We start from the raw sequence: 15,269 nt of genomic DNA on the forward strand, positions 1-15,269 counted from the left end.
AGACTTGCCAGACCAAAGTGATATCTGTGTGTAATTCTCTCCAGCTTAATTCTAAGGGGTACAGAAGTAAAGGTTACCCTTAAGTATGTTATATGTAATTAAAGCATTACATACGGGAAATAGGTTTGGAGCATAAACCGATTAGGTAATGTTAATGGTAAACAGATCGTCGATTAAAGCGACATGATCGGCGACTTTCAATTCCTATGTTTATGAAAAGTCTTACAATCACGGAGTATATTCAATTATATAGTGACACAATATACTTTCATGACATTGTAAGAAAATTCGCAACAATACATATTCCCTAATCTATAATAATTCAAGAATGATCAATACCAAGCCAATATTGGCAATCGTCGCGCAGCATCATTCGGTACCAGCCAGTGTTTTCTTATATGTTAACAAACAGAAACAACGAGTTATATATGCATCACCAAGTTCAACAAATCTTCTCGATTCAACCGTGTTATATGTTGTAGTCACCATAAAGGTATGAAGCAAGAAACTGAACACGGGCATTATTATTAAACAATTTTGAACCCGACTTCGCGCAGTTGACCGTTCATCTTGCTGGACTGCAAGTTCTACTTGATATATGAATTAGATATTATACCGGACGAGAAGGGACTGTTCCTGGTAGTTTTGCTCAGAGACAAATAAATTCAGGTTATGCTCTACAACAATTTCTCATATTATCGCCAGTGTGAGACCGACATTACCATGTGAGATTTTTTTTAAACTTACTGCTCGGCAATGACCTCCCTTCTGGGGTTTTTTTTTCCGCTCTTCACAGAAGTGTTTTTTTGCTCGTCACAAAAGAGGACAATTTAGAAAACGAAACATCTTCAAATTAGATTACTGACGTTGATAATTTAATCTCGTCCTCTGTCCAGCTCAGTTCGATTTTCACCGTTTGCTTTCGGTTCTCATTTTAAGGAATACAATACCGCATTCGTATTGACGTCTATTACTATCACGTTAAAAACACCCTCTTGAAAATATTTTAGAATCCACATTTAATTTAATACCACCTCTGGAATATGTCATGGCATAATATATTTGAAATTTCTTCGCAGCAGTTGATATTTTCATGAGGACCAAAGATAGGAATTTGGTAGAACATTTACTGGATCCAGCAATATATACTAGCGGAAAAAAGAAACTGTGCATTATTCAATATATGAAAAAATAATAAAAAATAACAATGAACAAATTTTATTTTTTGTAACACTGTTAACAAATGTATTCGTTACAACATTTCATAATCCATTAATGTTAACGTCGAATAACGTCAATTTCAGCACACTCGAAAGACACTGGTATTCGAACTTGAATTAACAAAGTTAATAACGCGTGTGACCACCATTTGCATCCACGCATGTTTGACAACAGCGCCTCATTGATGCCACTGAAGTGTTCAGAGATGCTTGAGGGATGCTGTTCCAGGTTTTGGTTAAAGCCTGGCCTAAATCAGCCAATGTCACTGACTGATTTGGTAAACGGTGTAGACGTCGTTCCATTTCATCCTAGACGTGCTCGATCGGCGATAAATCGGGGGAAACAGCTGGCCAAGGCATTCTATTGAACAAAAAAGTCCCTGATTACATGTGCAACATGTGGCCTTGCGTTGTCTTGCTGCAGAGTGATGTGATTTTGCTGTCTCTGTACGAAGGGTATCACATGGCGCTGAATAATTTCGTCTCGATATAGCGTACGCCGGTGAGATTTCCATCGACAATTTGTAGAGAAGTCCTTCCACGTGTTGTTATTCCACCCCACACCATAACGCTACCTCCACCGAAGGCGACGATACACTCTACAACGGCCATTACTGCTATCCAAATGAAATCTGGATTCATCAGTGAACAGAACATTGGCCCAGTCCTGTATTCTGAATCGCAGATGTCGTCTAGCGATACGATGACGTTGAAGCAGTATTGGGCGCACCGCTGGACGTCTTGATCTGATGTTGTGCTCGCGCAGACGATTACGCACAGTTCTTGGACTGATTGGTCGAAGTCCAGGAATGCTACGAGCAGTCAAACTTGCTGTCTGGAAACGATTTCTCATGTGCACAAGTCTAATGTGGTTGTCCTGTTGACACGACGTCACATGAGGACGCCAAGCATGCCAACAGCACGATTATGTTGGTTTTCGCTGAGTCGTAGCATGACAGAAGGGTAAATTTTGTCAAAACTAAAGTGTTTCCCTTAACGAATAGTGTCCAAACAAACCTTTTACACTTCTTACTCCAAACAGTATTGGCCAGTAAAACTCGTGCGCACGAACACTTCAATAAACAACATGTGTTCACTAACCATGAAAAAGTCCGTGCATCTGAGTCGGGTACTATCCGATATTGTTAAAAAACATCACCTTTATCGATTGTTTAGATTTTATAAATATAAACAATAAATATAGAAAAAATTATACTAAATTTTATAATGCACAGTTTCTTTTTTCCGCTAGTACATTGTATATTTTTCTTTTTGAGTTTTTTTTTAAAGTTTAGGAATCCAATATAAGTACGGTAACTCATCTTCATTTGTCCTATTGACTGAAGTATTAATTATGTTTAAAACTGAAGCATGATTTTGAAGAATTTCGTCTTTTGAAAGGGAAATTAGAGTAGGAATACCAAATCTAGAAGCAATGCCTAGTTCGTTTAAAATACAGTTGTAATAATGAACCTTACAAAACAATTTGAAAGATTATATTGTTACTAGCTTTGTCAGATGGAACCAAAACATATTTCTCATGTAACCTATCTAATTCTTTTATCACTTCTGGTTTACTAAACAAAGAAGGATAGATAATACACACTTTTTTTTTATGAAAGGCGAAAATAAGGAACAGTCATGTGATCAATCTCATAACCCCTATAAGCAATACAAAACAGAGTTGGGCAAACACGAACCCCTGGATATACCAGAGGTGGGATCGGGTGCTTAGGAGGAGTAAGCATCCCCTGTCGACCGGTCACACCCGCCGTGAGCCCTATATCTTGATCAGGTAAACGGAGTTATCCGTAGTCAAAATCAGTGTGCCAAGAACGACCTAACAATCGACATGAAACACGTCAGACAGCATTTGACCCAATGATAGGTTATATTGGCAAACTAGATCGTTATAATTAACGACCATAGAATTTGCGAAATGCTGATTTTAAACGAGACTGTTGGAACCCCTGCACCATCAACTTGTTTGTCAGTAGCCTGCTTCGATTTAAAAACTGACCATACGCAGAACAAGCTCTTGCGTATCAAATCAGTTGAAAGATGTAAAACAATATGCAGGTGATAATGGAATATTGCTACATCAATATGGGAAGTTGACGATGGAGTTTGTATTGGCAAACTAGATTGTTATATATATAACGACCATAGAATTTTCGAAATATTTGTAGGAAATGCAAGATGTACACAATGTAGATTTGAACTTGAAACATGCTGGAATTACAAGACTGAAGATTTTTATGACGAAGAATGCTTATGTTGACGGCATTTCTTCCTTTGTTAGTAAGATTAAGGAACATACGGCATGATTCGGAAGGATTCTCATCTGTAACCCGTGGTGGTTTAAATAACCTGTGATGGGCAACATTCATAATCATAGAAGTCAGTAGATATATTCTGGTGTTGAAAAATCCAATTCGGACTGGCTTTGGCTTCTTTAAATAATGTATTAAAAACTCTCAATGGAACATAGCAGAGTCTTGAACGAATATGATGTGGATCTTATTGTCTGTGTCTGTTGACGTAAGGTAAAAGTGAATCAGTGTGACATCGTGTATATTTGGTTTTTTATATGAACTATGTCCATGACTGCAATTACTTCTTTGTGCATTTGGGAAAAGTTCCATTACATTCACTTTATTTCTTAATGGAATAGTAAGATTTTCTGCATTGTATACGATGCCATTGCTGCAGTGCCCAGCTAGAGTCTTGATCTAATGATCTTCTCGTTGTCTACGAAAAGGGGTACTTAAAGTTGGAATGTTCGTATGATGGTTGGTTGTTTTTTTTTTGTCTGAACCCCCACCCCCCCCCCCCCCCACCCCCACCCCCGGTCAAGATGGGCTGATTTGAGGAATTAAACTGTTTATAGAGAAGGTAATTACCACCATTATTATTTATTGATTTGAAACCTTTGTCCCGATATTCTTTTATTTAGTGACCCCTTAGAGCGTCCCCGACATAAATCAGTCCACAAAGGTTGTATTTAATTGCGTAGACAAAGTTAGAAGATTTACAAGTCAAATTTTCAAACGTTTTGGTACAGATACTACGTCCGGTGAGATAACAACTAAATGCATTTCTAGTGATCAATATATCAGAGGTCTTGCAATTTTGCACAGAACAGTTTGAGATGGAGCACACAAGGTTAAAAAAGGAATCATAAAAAATGCCTCTTAATGAAGCATGGTGATCTTTAATTTTGGTATACGACTTTTCATTTCTGTACCAAAGCTGACTATTTGGCGACTGTACATATGATAAATCTTTGATATCTCGAAAGATAATCCGAAGGACACCAACATTGCTATTAGACTAAGAGCCTGTGCCCCTTATAGACTCCACAGGGTGACAACTTTTTATACTGGGCGACTTGTCAGCTAGTATGTATCGTTATTGTTCATATTCATGGAAGAGCATATATCGGGCGACAAGTATCCACGGGAACAGAGTGCCTACCAACAGACATGTTCGATGGTTAAATGAAAAGTCGAAGATAGCGAACAGTGGTCAATCTCAATAACCCTATAAAAATGCAAAATTAAGAGTAGGACAAACAAGCATCCCCTGTCGACAGGTCACACCCGGTGTGACCTCTGTATCTCGAATGGGTAAACGGAGTAATCCGTAGTCAAAATCAGTGTGTAAGGAACAATCTCAATTGATATGTCAGACAGCATTGGACCTATTCTCTTTAGAGAAATCGAGAGGCATAGCCCTCATCGACTTCTCTTCGCAAGCATTCATGTTTTGATTTTGGAAAACGTGTAAATGCCGGAGTCGGTGACGGTTTATGCTTCGACCGACATTTCGACTCAGATGTGCCTGGAGTTACGCAATAGACAAGTTGTTTTCAAACATTTAACAGTAATGCACCAAACTGTTACTAGGAAATCAACACTTACTTGCTTTTAATCCATTTTCAACATGTTCCCCGTCCCGGGTTTAAATCACAACTCTGATAACGTCAGCCAATTCTTAACTGGTCCCCTATTGTGACATCCAATCGTAAATGAACCTCGGATGTGGATCGACGCTATCAGAGTCTGTTGCCATGTGTACACAAATGCAACTATAACGTCACAGTCGTACGTTACAATATGAAACGCGAGCTTTGAAATGCATCTAAGATATCATACATATCTAAGATATTCTACCACTATCAATTTCCACTTATATGTTTATGTATTAGAGTGAATAAGACGTTAATGATACCAAAACTGAATCTGTGGTTAAAATCTAAATAACACATTATACAGGGATTCGGTTCTGGCCTTTTAACCTTATCCACGGCCGCTTCCGGCGAAGAAATGCATCGATTTGATGCAATTTTTGCGCCGATCCACGTCCGAGTGATCCGATTGCGCTTCTCCCAAGACCAGTTAACGTACACCCGGGACGGAACATAACTCCCAGCGTTTGTCGAAGTAGTAATCTACATCTTAATATATAAGGCACGAGTGAGCATCGAACTCACGGTCTCCTGGTTATGAAGCGATCGCTTTAACCACTGAACTACCAGGACCGTTATAAATCAATATTTTATCACCCATTGTGTTGTTGAACTGTGTAAGCAGTAAGATAAAGAGACAACGGAAAGAAAATCTCTGAACGAAGAGATATTTCTAGACCATTGATTCCGGATCAAAATGCTCAAAATATTCGAAGGTATTTAGCTAATGTGAACGTGAAGATGATTTAAATGGCTTATTGTAAAACAACTGACCGCGGGCTCTGGAGTTTGGAGACAGGGTTGGGGTAATTGAAAAAGTTATTGTAATCAATTGCAATTAATTACATTTTTTTAAGTAATTGGATGTAATTTGTAATTGAAGATTTTTAATTACAAGTAATTTTAATTTAATTAATTACCTGAAGAAAACACCCTGTAATTCAATTACTTTTTTAATTACTTTCAATTACAATTACTTTCAATTACAATCCAGGACCATGAGATTTGTTTTAGCATGATATTATTGCAATATTGCTTTAAAAGTCTATTTGATACTTGAGTAAATGTTTTATTATGTGTATTTAAAACCAAAATACTCTCCTCCCTCTGTCTTTCTCTCTCTCTCTCTCTCTCTCTCTCTCTCTCTCTCTCTCTCTCTCAGGACAGTGGTGTGTTTTTAAGCTGATAAAATCTCACTGACAAAACTGAATAGGTGAATTCAAGCCAGCTGTATTGTTCTCAGAGTCCCAGGTACTATAATTGCTATAAAAACAATTCACATAATTGGCAAAGCCATTCTTGAATCTTCCTGAACAAGGAAGATGTCTATTACACCTCTATTTTGAAATCCCGGAGTGTTGCGGGCAAAGTTTTTCGGCCTGACAGATGCTGTTTAAATGATAGCACCTTTGAAAAACTGATGATGATCAAATGTAATAGCCGAATGAAACAGTAATCTGAGATAAATTTGTAAATGTGTTATTATTCCTACATCATATGATTATATAATTTACCATTAGTTTTCGAATAAAATTTGAGAAAGTAATTTGTAATTTAATTAATTACTTTTGCAAAGTAATTGTAATTTAATTAATTACATGCTCTAAAATGAGTAGTTGTAACTTAACTTGATTGAAGAAAATAGCAAAGTAATTGCAATTTAATTAATACATTTCAATGTAATTGACCCCAACCCTGTTTGGAGAGGTGGAGATACTAGTATTGGATTTACTGTCAAACGTACTACTACAAATTACAACCCTTGATGAACCCTTGATACTTTGCATTTGCATTTATTTCTTACAACACACCTACCAAAAGCAAACAGTAATACAGTTTGCTCCAACTCTTTTTCAAGATAAAAATATAGCTGGAGAGAAAGACGGGGAGAAAGAGAGACGTCCTCCAGTTCGATACCATAAGTTGGGAATGATTAATATTGGTATAAGCAGGTATCAGGCACTGGCAAGTATCAAAATCATAGTGTATTATAGATCTTAACATAGGTGTAAAATCCCAGAAATGAGAGTTTGAATCATGAATTTGGTCTTAGTTTGTCTTCGAAGGCAACAAAAGCAAAGCAAAAATTTAAATGATAAAGCGTGACATAAAACCGACCTTCATCACAGAGAAAAGCTGATAACACCTTGAAATATTCAGAATCATTTATATGAAATATATAGATGAGCTCTGTAAAATGTTACTTGCATAAATGTGTCTTTGACTGAATTTTGACAGTTACCCCGCCTTTCCATAACCCCAAACTCCACAATCAACAGTCAGCATCTTACGCCGAGCCCATTGGAATGTAGTATAACAAACCATTTGCAGAAAAGGTTCAGAAAAACCAACATCCAAAGGTAAGACCTTGGAGCATACACTTTGGTTCCGTGTCTTAACAAGTCAATCAATCTAAAAATGACCTGATGTAGATATATACATTTTACAAGCACTTGTTAAGACAGATGACGCCAGGCTGTTACCGGAACAAATATATCATACCGGGAAACTTGTTGAAGAAACCTTAAAGCGTGTTGCGGCAACAGTGTAAATGAAGCGTTTAGATCAGGGAGCGGAACATATCAATCAATGAAAGGCTTCTCAGACATCCATGTGTCTTCGAATACTAGTATTGGTCATATGGTTAACAAAACAGTTGATATGTCATATTTTAGTAACTTTGGTTGTTTAACGGTTTCAAATTATGTCTTAAAACCCACACATTCATGAGAAGGATTTAGTACAGTAAGAGAGTGTATTGGGAGGGACATTGAACCATGAAGGCCCGGGATGAGAACTCAACATTGCAAAGGAAATAACCATCATTAACATCAAAGATAGCTGTCCATGCAAAGTGAATTGGGTTTTTTAAAATGCCATCTAAATGTTTCAAAACAACGAGAAAAATAAGTATACTTTTATTACCATTAATTATTGGATCACAAGCATCACGGCACCATCTGTGCAGCACACACGACAAGTTATAAAATTACGCCTGGGTTTACTGTTTGGCGTGTCTTCAGATATATATACGTGTAATACTAAGGGTAATTAGGATTCCGGACCCATTTGTTGCTATCAACGTACGCAAAATCGAAACAATGCTCAAAGAATTCTGTCAAAAGTACAGAAACTTGCAGGAACACACATTAGGAAGCGGAGACAGAAGCAATTAATTATGGAATTAATGTACATGTGTACATACATATGGTGATATCTCTGTGATTCCTGGATCTTAGACAGTTCAATTACTGGTGTAGAAAAATAGTACATGTATGGAAAACGCGTGTCATATGATGTAAATAAACTAAAAATATAGATTTATAGCTCTGGTGTTATAATGATGAAGTAGTGACGAGCCACTTTACTTGTGTGCTATCGACGTACTAGTAACGAGAAGCGATAATTAACGTTATAAAGAAGCTGATTGCGAGATGTCACGTAATTTATCAAGGGGAGGTAATTCTAGTTATAGATCTTGGGGTCCTTCATCATGACAAGTTGACAACGTCTGCCGTGACCGAGGACCTCAGATTTTAAGGTCTCATTCGAAAGACCCGGGTCTCACTTCTAAATGCAGAATTATCTTTGCGTTCAGAGAACATGTAACCTTTTAGATTTAACTTTACACGCATATTTTTCAACACGTGTTTCATCTAATGAATATATTTGCCAACATTTTGAAATTTCTGTATTCACCTGATTTTGTTTTTAATTCCAGGATCTTATAGCATGAATAATACTTGTATACTCTAAGAAGTTCATCTCCACAACCCCGGGGCATTTGCCTACCAGAACACTGAATGCATCTTAATATGTCCAGCAGGGATATATCTATAGTTTAGGAGTCAGGAACTCAGTTTGTTTTAAATATATTTCAACAATTATGAAATGGGATTTGGGATGACCCCAAGGTACTTGCCCAAGTTAATATTCATTGCATCTTGACATATGCAGCAAGGATATATGGTTTAGGGTATATGTTATATGGTAACTATTGTGGCTTCTTTACTAGATACGTAAGTTCGACGGAGAGTATATGTATATATAAAGGCAAACACTTGCGTGCGGGTATAACTGTCTTATGACAGCATCTGGTGTTGTTCGTAATGGGACTTTTTGGTGACATTTATCCATTATCCCAACCCTCATCATATTTTATTGCTCAAATATATTGAAAGTGGTTGAGATTCAAAATTTTAAAGCAAATTTTTCGTGTTGCACACGACACAATACACTGAGTAGCAGGTTTTTGTTCGTCCTTTTTCTACCCCCCCCCCCCCTCCATTTGCTCCTCAAGATGATAAAGAAAATTTAGAAAACTTATTTGTTAAACGCCCCTCTGATTCCACACACAAGTAGTCTGAAGCTGACATATAAATATGCTGGAGTTCCTCATTGACAATATTTTCGTGGTCTTTAGTGATCAGGTCTCCCAACAGTCTGTTGGAATCTCCATGGGCACGAATTGTGCTCCTTTGATAGCTGGTCTGTTTTTATATTCATATGAAGCGGAATTAATTCAAAAACTTCTACATGAGAAGAAAAAATCTCTTGCTGTGGCCTTCAATTCGACATTTAGATATATCGACGACGTATCATCTATCAACAATAATACTTTTCATTCATATGTCGATTTGATATATCCCAGTGAACTCGAAATAAAAGACACCACAGGTCGTCCACTTCTGCTTCATACTTAGATATCTTATTGAAAGTAGATATTAACGGCAAACTAACAACTCAACTTTATGACAAACGGAATGATTTCAGCTTCTCCATCGTCAACTTCCCATGTTTATGTAGCAATATTCCATTGTCACCTGCATATGGTGTTTATATCTCCCACCAATTCGATACGCAAGAGCTTGTTCTGTTTAAGGTAAGTTTTTAAATCGAAGCAGGCTACTGACAAACAAGTTGATGGTACAGGGGTTCCAACAGTCTCGTTTAAAATCAGCATTTCGCAAATTCTATGGTCGTTATAACGATCTAGTTTGCCAATATAACCTATCATTGGGTCAAATGCTGTCTGACGTGTTTCATACCGATTGTTAGGCCGTTCAACACACTGATTTTGACTACGGATAACTCCGTTTACCTGATCAAGATATAGGGCTCACGGCGGGTGTGACCGGTCGATAGGGGATGCTTACTCCTCCTAGACACCTGATTCCACCTTTGGTGTATCCAGGAGTCCGTGTTTGCCCAACTATCTATTTTGTATTGCTTATAGGAGTTATGAGATTAATCACTGTTCGTTATCTTCACCTTTCATTAGCTCAGTTACACCCGAGAATCACCGACCACGCAGAGAAGAAAAAAAGCAAAATCCATTGATCCAGGCTATATTGGAGTCGGGCTGGGAGTTGCAGGACTTCCAAACCCAGTAAAAATACCACTCCTGACGGTGATGTCGTTTATACATGTCCACCATGATCTTAGAGACGTCTAGTCCATCACCACATGCAGCAGCGTCGTCTCGATCTCTGATTTCCCGGCCCGAACACAAAATCTTATAACAGCGCGGTGCTCCATGACGTTGCGTGACGTTGCCGTTTTTAACTTTTTTAAAACGTACTTACCATCCAAAATGAACGATTATAATGAGGTAATATTCCTGAAAGAATTCAAACTTTTACAAAATGAAGTCTAATTACTGTTGTCACGTGATATTATATATGAACTGGAATAAGTGAAATGTATAATTTGAAACGTAAAATACTTTTTTAGCTCACCTGAGCTAAAAGATCAAGTGAGCTTTTCTGATCACCCGTATTCCGGCGTCCGTCCGTCTGTCCGTCCGTCTGTAAACTTTTAACATTTTAAACTTCTTCTCAAAAACCACTGGGCCAATTTCAACCAAAGTTGGCACAAAGCAACCTTAGGTAAAGGGAATTATAAATTGTTAAAATAAAGGGCCAGGTCACCTTCCAAGGGGAGATAATCAAGAAAAGGTAAAAATAGGGTAGGGTCATTAAAAAATCTTCTTCTCAAGAACCACTGGGCTAGAAAAGATGAAATTTATAGATAAACTTTACTAGGTAGTGCAGATTCTAAATTGTTAAAATCATGGCCCCCGGGGGTCGGATGGGGCCACAATAGGGGATCAAAGTTTTACATACAAATATATAGGAAAAATCTTTAAAAATCTTCTTCTCAAGAACCACTGAGCCAGAAAAGCTGAGATTTATATGAGAGCTTCCTGATACAGTGCAAATTTTAAATTGTTAAAATCCTGGCCCCGGGGGGTCGGATGGGGCCACAATAGGGGATCAAAGTTTTACATACAAATATATAGGGAAAATCTTTAAAAATCTTCTTCTCAAGAACCACTGAGCCAGAAAAGCTGATATTTACATGAAAGCTTTCTGACATAGTGTAGATTCAAGTTTGATCAAATCATGGCCCCTGGGGGTTGGATGGGGCTACAAGGGGGATCAAAGTTTTACATACAAATATATAGGGACATTCTTTAAGAATCTTCTTCTCAAGAACCACTGAGCCAGAAAAGCTGATATTCACATGAACAGCTTCCTAACATAGAGCAGAGTTAAGTTTGTTCAAATCATGGCCTCCTGTTGTAGGATGGGGCCACAATAAGGGATCAAAGTTTTACATACAAATATAAAGGAATTTTTTTTTAAAAAAATCTTCTCAAGAACCACTGAGCCAGAAAAGCTGATATTTACATGAAAGCTTTCTGATATAGTGCAGATTCAAGTTTGTTCAAATCATGGCCCCTGGGGGTAGGATGGGGCCACAAGGGGGGATCAACGTTTTACATACAAATATATAGGAAAAATCTTCAAATATCTTCTTCTCGTAAACCATTGGGCCAAAGAAGTTCACATTTACATGAAAGCTTTCTGACATATTGTAGATTTAAGTTTGCAAAAAACTATGGCCTCCAGGGGTAGGTTGGGGCCATAATAAGGACTACGGTTTTATATGCAAATATATATAGAAAGTCTTCTGATATGGACCAAGGTGACTTAAGTGAGCGATGTGGCCCACGGGCCTCTTGTTTTAATGAAAACATACCAAAAAAAAAAAAAAAAAAAAACAACTCAAAACACCATGCCCCGTGAAGCTAATTTTCAAATATTATATCCGTTATTCGGCTCAATAATTTTCAAGCTTCTTTATCCGAATACACCATATATTTGCAATTTATTGGAATATTCCCGGGTATATATACATTATTTTATTGGCCTCGGACTTACATGTATAGAGTGATCTCAACTGAACTTTTCGAACAGCCCTTTCAGTTTGTATTGTTAATTATCCACAGGAGGCGTAGAGGATAATGACATATCACTGACCTCCGAGACTGTTTTCACTGGACATCATAAATCATATATCGTATTGGGATATCTCTGATAAGGCGTGTGTCGACGTTTCTTGGTATATGTTTGATAAGTGTATAATTAGCAGCGTTCGATGTCAAGGATTCTGGGAGGTATTTATTTGCTATAGCGTTTAACTTTCCAATCAATCATCCTTTATATTGAGTTAATCAAAACACTGCATGTCTTCCGTGTATCCTTATAGCAGCTTAGGGGATTCGAGTTTAGATGGGAGATCGAGTTCACAATATGGATGGAGATTTAGTAAATACCGATTGACCGACTCGTTTTTCATAATTAGCCCGTTTTCATTCTATTCCTCAGCAGCAGTCATTTATCATGCATGAAGATACTTTCATTGAATAGTGCGCGGCATACACTGCATGTATTTCAAATATTAGGCACTGTGGTATTGTTACTTCAGAATTTAGTCAGAACCTGATTATCACGTGACGTCCGATATAAATAAGTGAATACCCCCATGATGTTTGTTTTGTCTGAATGACTGTCTGCCCTCATCTTTAACTTTACACTGTTAAAAAATATTCGCCAAGAGTAAATTGGTAAACTGACAGGTCAAGGTCTAAAATTTTATTTCAGGTCAAGATGAAGGTCAAATTAGCAAGGATAGCGAGAATCAAATCGACTTGTGTGTCACGCTCCGATACCATGATATGCAGAGTCGTGTAGCGATTGCTTTGATTTCATATCATAAAATTCCAATTGCAAAGCACTGTCATTCCAGAATGCCTAGTTAATGGGAAATCCATGCAAATGAACAGACAATAAAATATTTACAAAGAATATTACCAGAGCCTGGTGCCATTGTAAATAACGCGATGACCCAGTTACACAACTGCAAAGGCCGGTATTATCGTTTCAATAAAAGCATGACACTTTGCTTGATCGAGCGTGCAAACGTTTAGATGAGGCTTCTCATTGACTCAAATAAAACTGGTTTTACTGTTATTCTCAGTGCCTAGTCATATTGAAAGAATGGTATAGCGTGGTCATCCAAACTTACTTTTATTGAAACCATACGGCCAATCAGTGGGTGAAATTTGCACGTTCGGTCTAGCAGTGGCTCGCTGTAATTGGAACGATAGTAGATGAATTCTACATCATACATGGAGCTTGTATTTTATATTCTTTAATACGGTCTTCACGACTGACAGGCCTTGGAATGGGGCTAGGAACGATAGTGGAATGCTTCTCGAACTTAAAATATTTTTCGATGTTATCCCAGTGTCTCTAGCGAAAAAAAAAAGATATTGCAGATCTACATCAGCTTCCTTATTGCAAAAGCTAGTCCAGTTTATGTAAAATAGCTGTAAAAACGTTAAATCCTAGTAAACAATTAAGGAATTCTTTATCATCATAAAATACCACTCACAACCATTGAATGCAGAATTAATCTAATCGTTTCGTGTTTATCAGTCATCCGTGCATAATTGTATGACCTTGATTGAAGTCAAATATTCAAAGATTTTCTTGGTGTGATTTTGTTTTACTCTGTTGATAATTTTACATCAGTGTATTTTTTGGATGCATTTTTTTCGGCATCAAATTCTGTCAGTTTCGCTTACTAAGTCCGTCTACAATGTCTTCCCGTCATTTTAATCTGGTATCCTATCGCTCACTTCGTCGATATAATATGCATCATAAAATGTAGCTTTTCAGTAGCCTTCAGTTGTACAATGTATAAATTAGTGTTTCAGGGTTAATCAAGCTCGGGCATAGGTTCTTACATCGAGTCTATTGATTGCTGAAAATACAAATATCTATGCATAGATAGTTGAGAATCTAAATATTTCCTGTAGGTTTATCCATTAGTTTTGAAAACGGAAGGTACATTTTAATGGAAGGAGATTTTATGTATCACGGAAGCAGAAAATCAGATACTAGCGCTATTTGATGTTAAATCCGTTGGAGACTTGTGCCCTGAACATTTTCACTTTATGTCCGTTTTAGACAGATCTGTAAATATCAAAGTAACAAATCAATGTATACTTCAAAGACGATACAAGCCATGCTGCCTACTTCAATGGAAGAAAGTGCTGCTATGTATAGGATAAGTTATGATTATACATCATTTAAACAAATCGTCCCAGAGTATGTTTTCATTAGTTTAACTATTCATGTGGGACCTTGTCGATATCGTAAACACGGCATAGCCGCTGCAAATTCACAAACCAGACACAAAAATCATCAGACATGCATTTCTCAAGTAAATCCATCTTTACCAAACATTCTGTGTCATGTCAATCTTAAATGTGCATAAAACAACTACAATGTATATACCGTATCATTTTACATGTATTGTTCGTGCGTGGAAATAATATAATGTTTTTTTCATAATTTCCTTTACCCATTAGCTAATTTAATCTTGACAATACTCTTGTGATGCAATTTTAATCCTATAACCAAAGACATTCATCAAGAGATAAACGATCGATAGAAAGAAGCACACCAAAAAGAAATTAAATGCGTATCGTTATCATCACGCTGCCTCAGCAGCAGGGAGAAATATACCTATCAAATTTCCATCTTATGATGAAAATCATGTCTGCATATAAAAGGTAAATCTATCACATCTAACTGTTCTAGTGAGCTAGCACTTGATAAACCAGACAAATTAGCATTGCACACATCCATTCTCAAGTAATTGTCTTCACCTCCAAAACTGAGTCAAATCTTGAAACTTGAAAGGATAATAAATCTATTTTATTT

Source organism: Ostrea edulis, chromosome 5 (assembly GCF_947568905.1).
Source record: "Ostrea edulis chromosome 5, xbOstEdul1.1, whole genome shotgun sequence".
Lineage (NCBI taxonomy): Eukaryota > Metazoa > Mollusca > Bivalvia > Ostreida > Ostreidae > Ostrea > Ostrea edulis.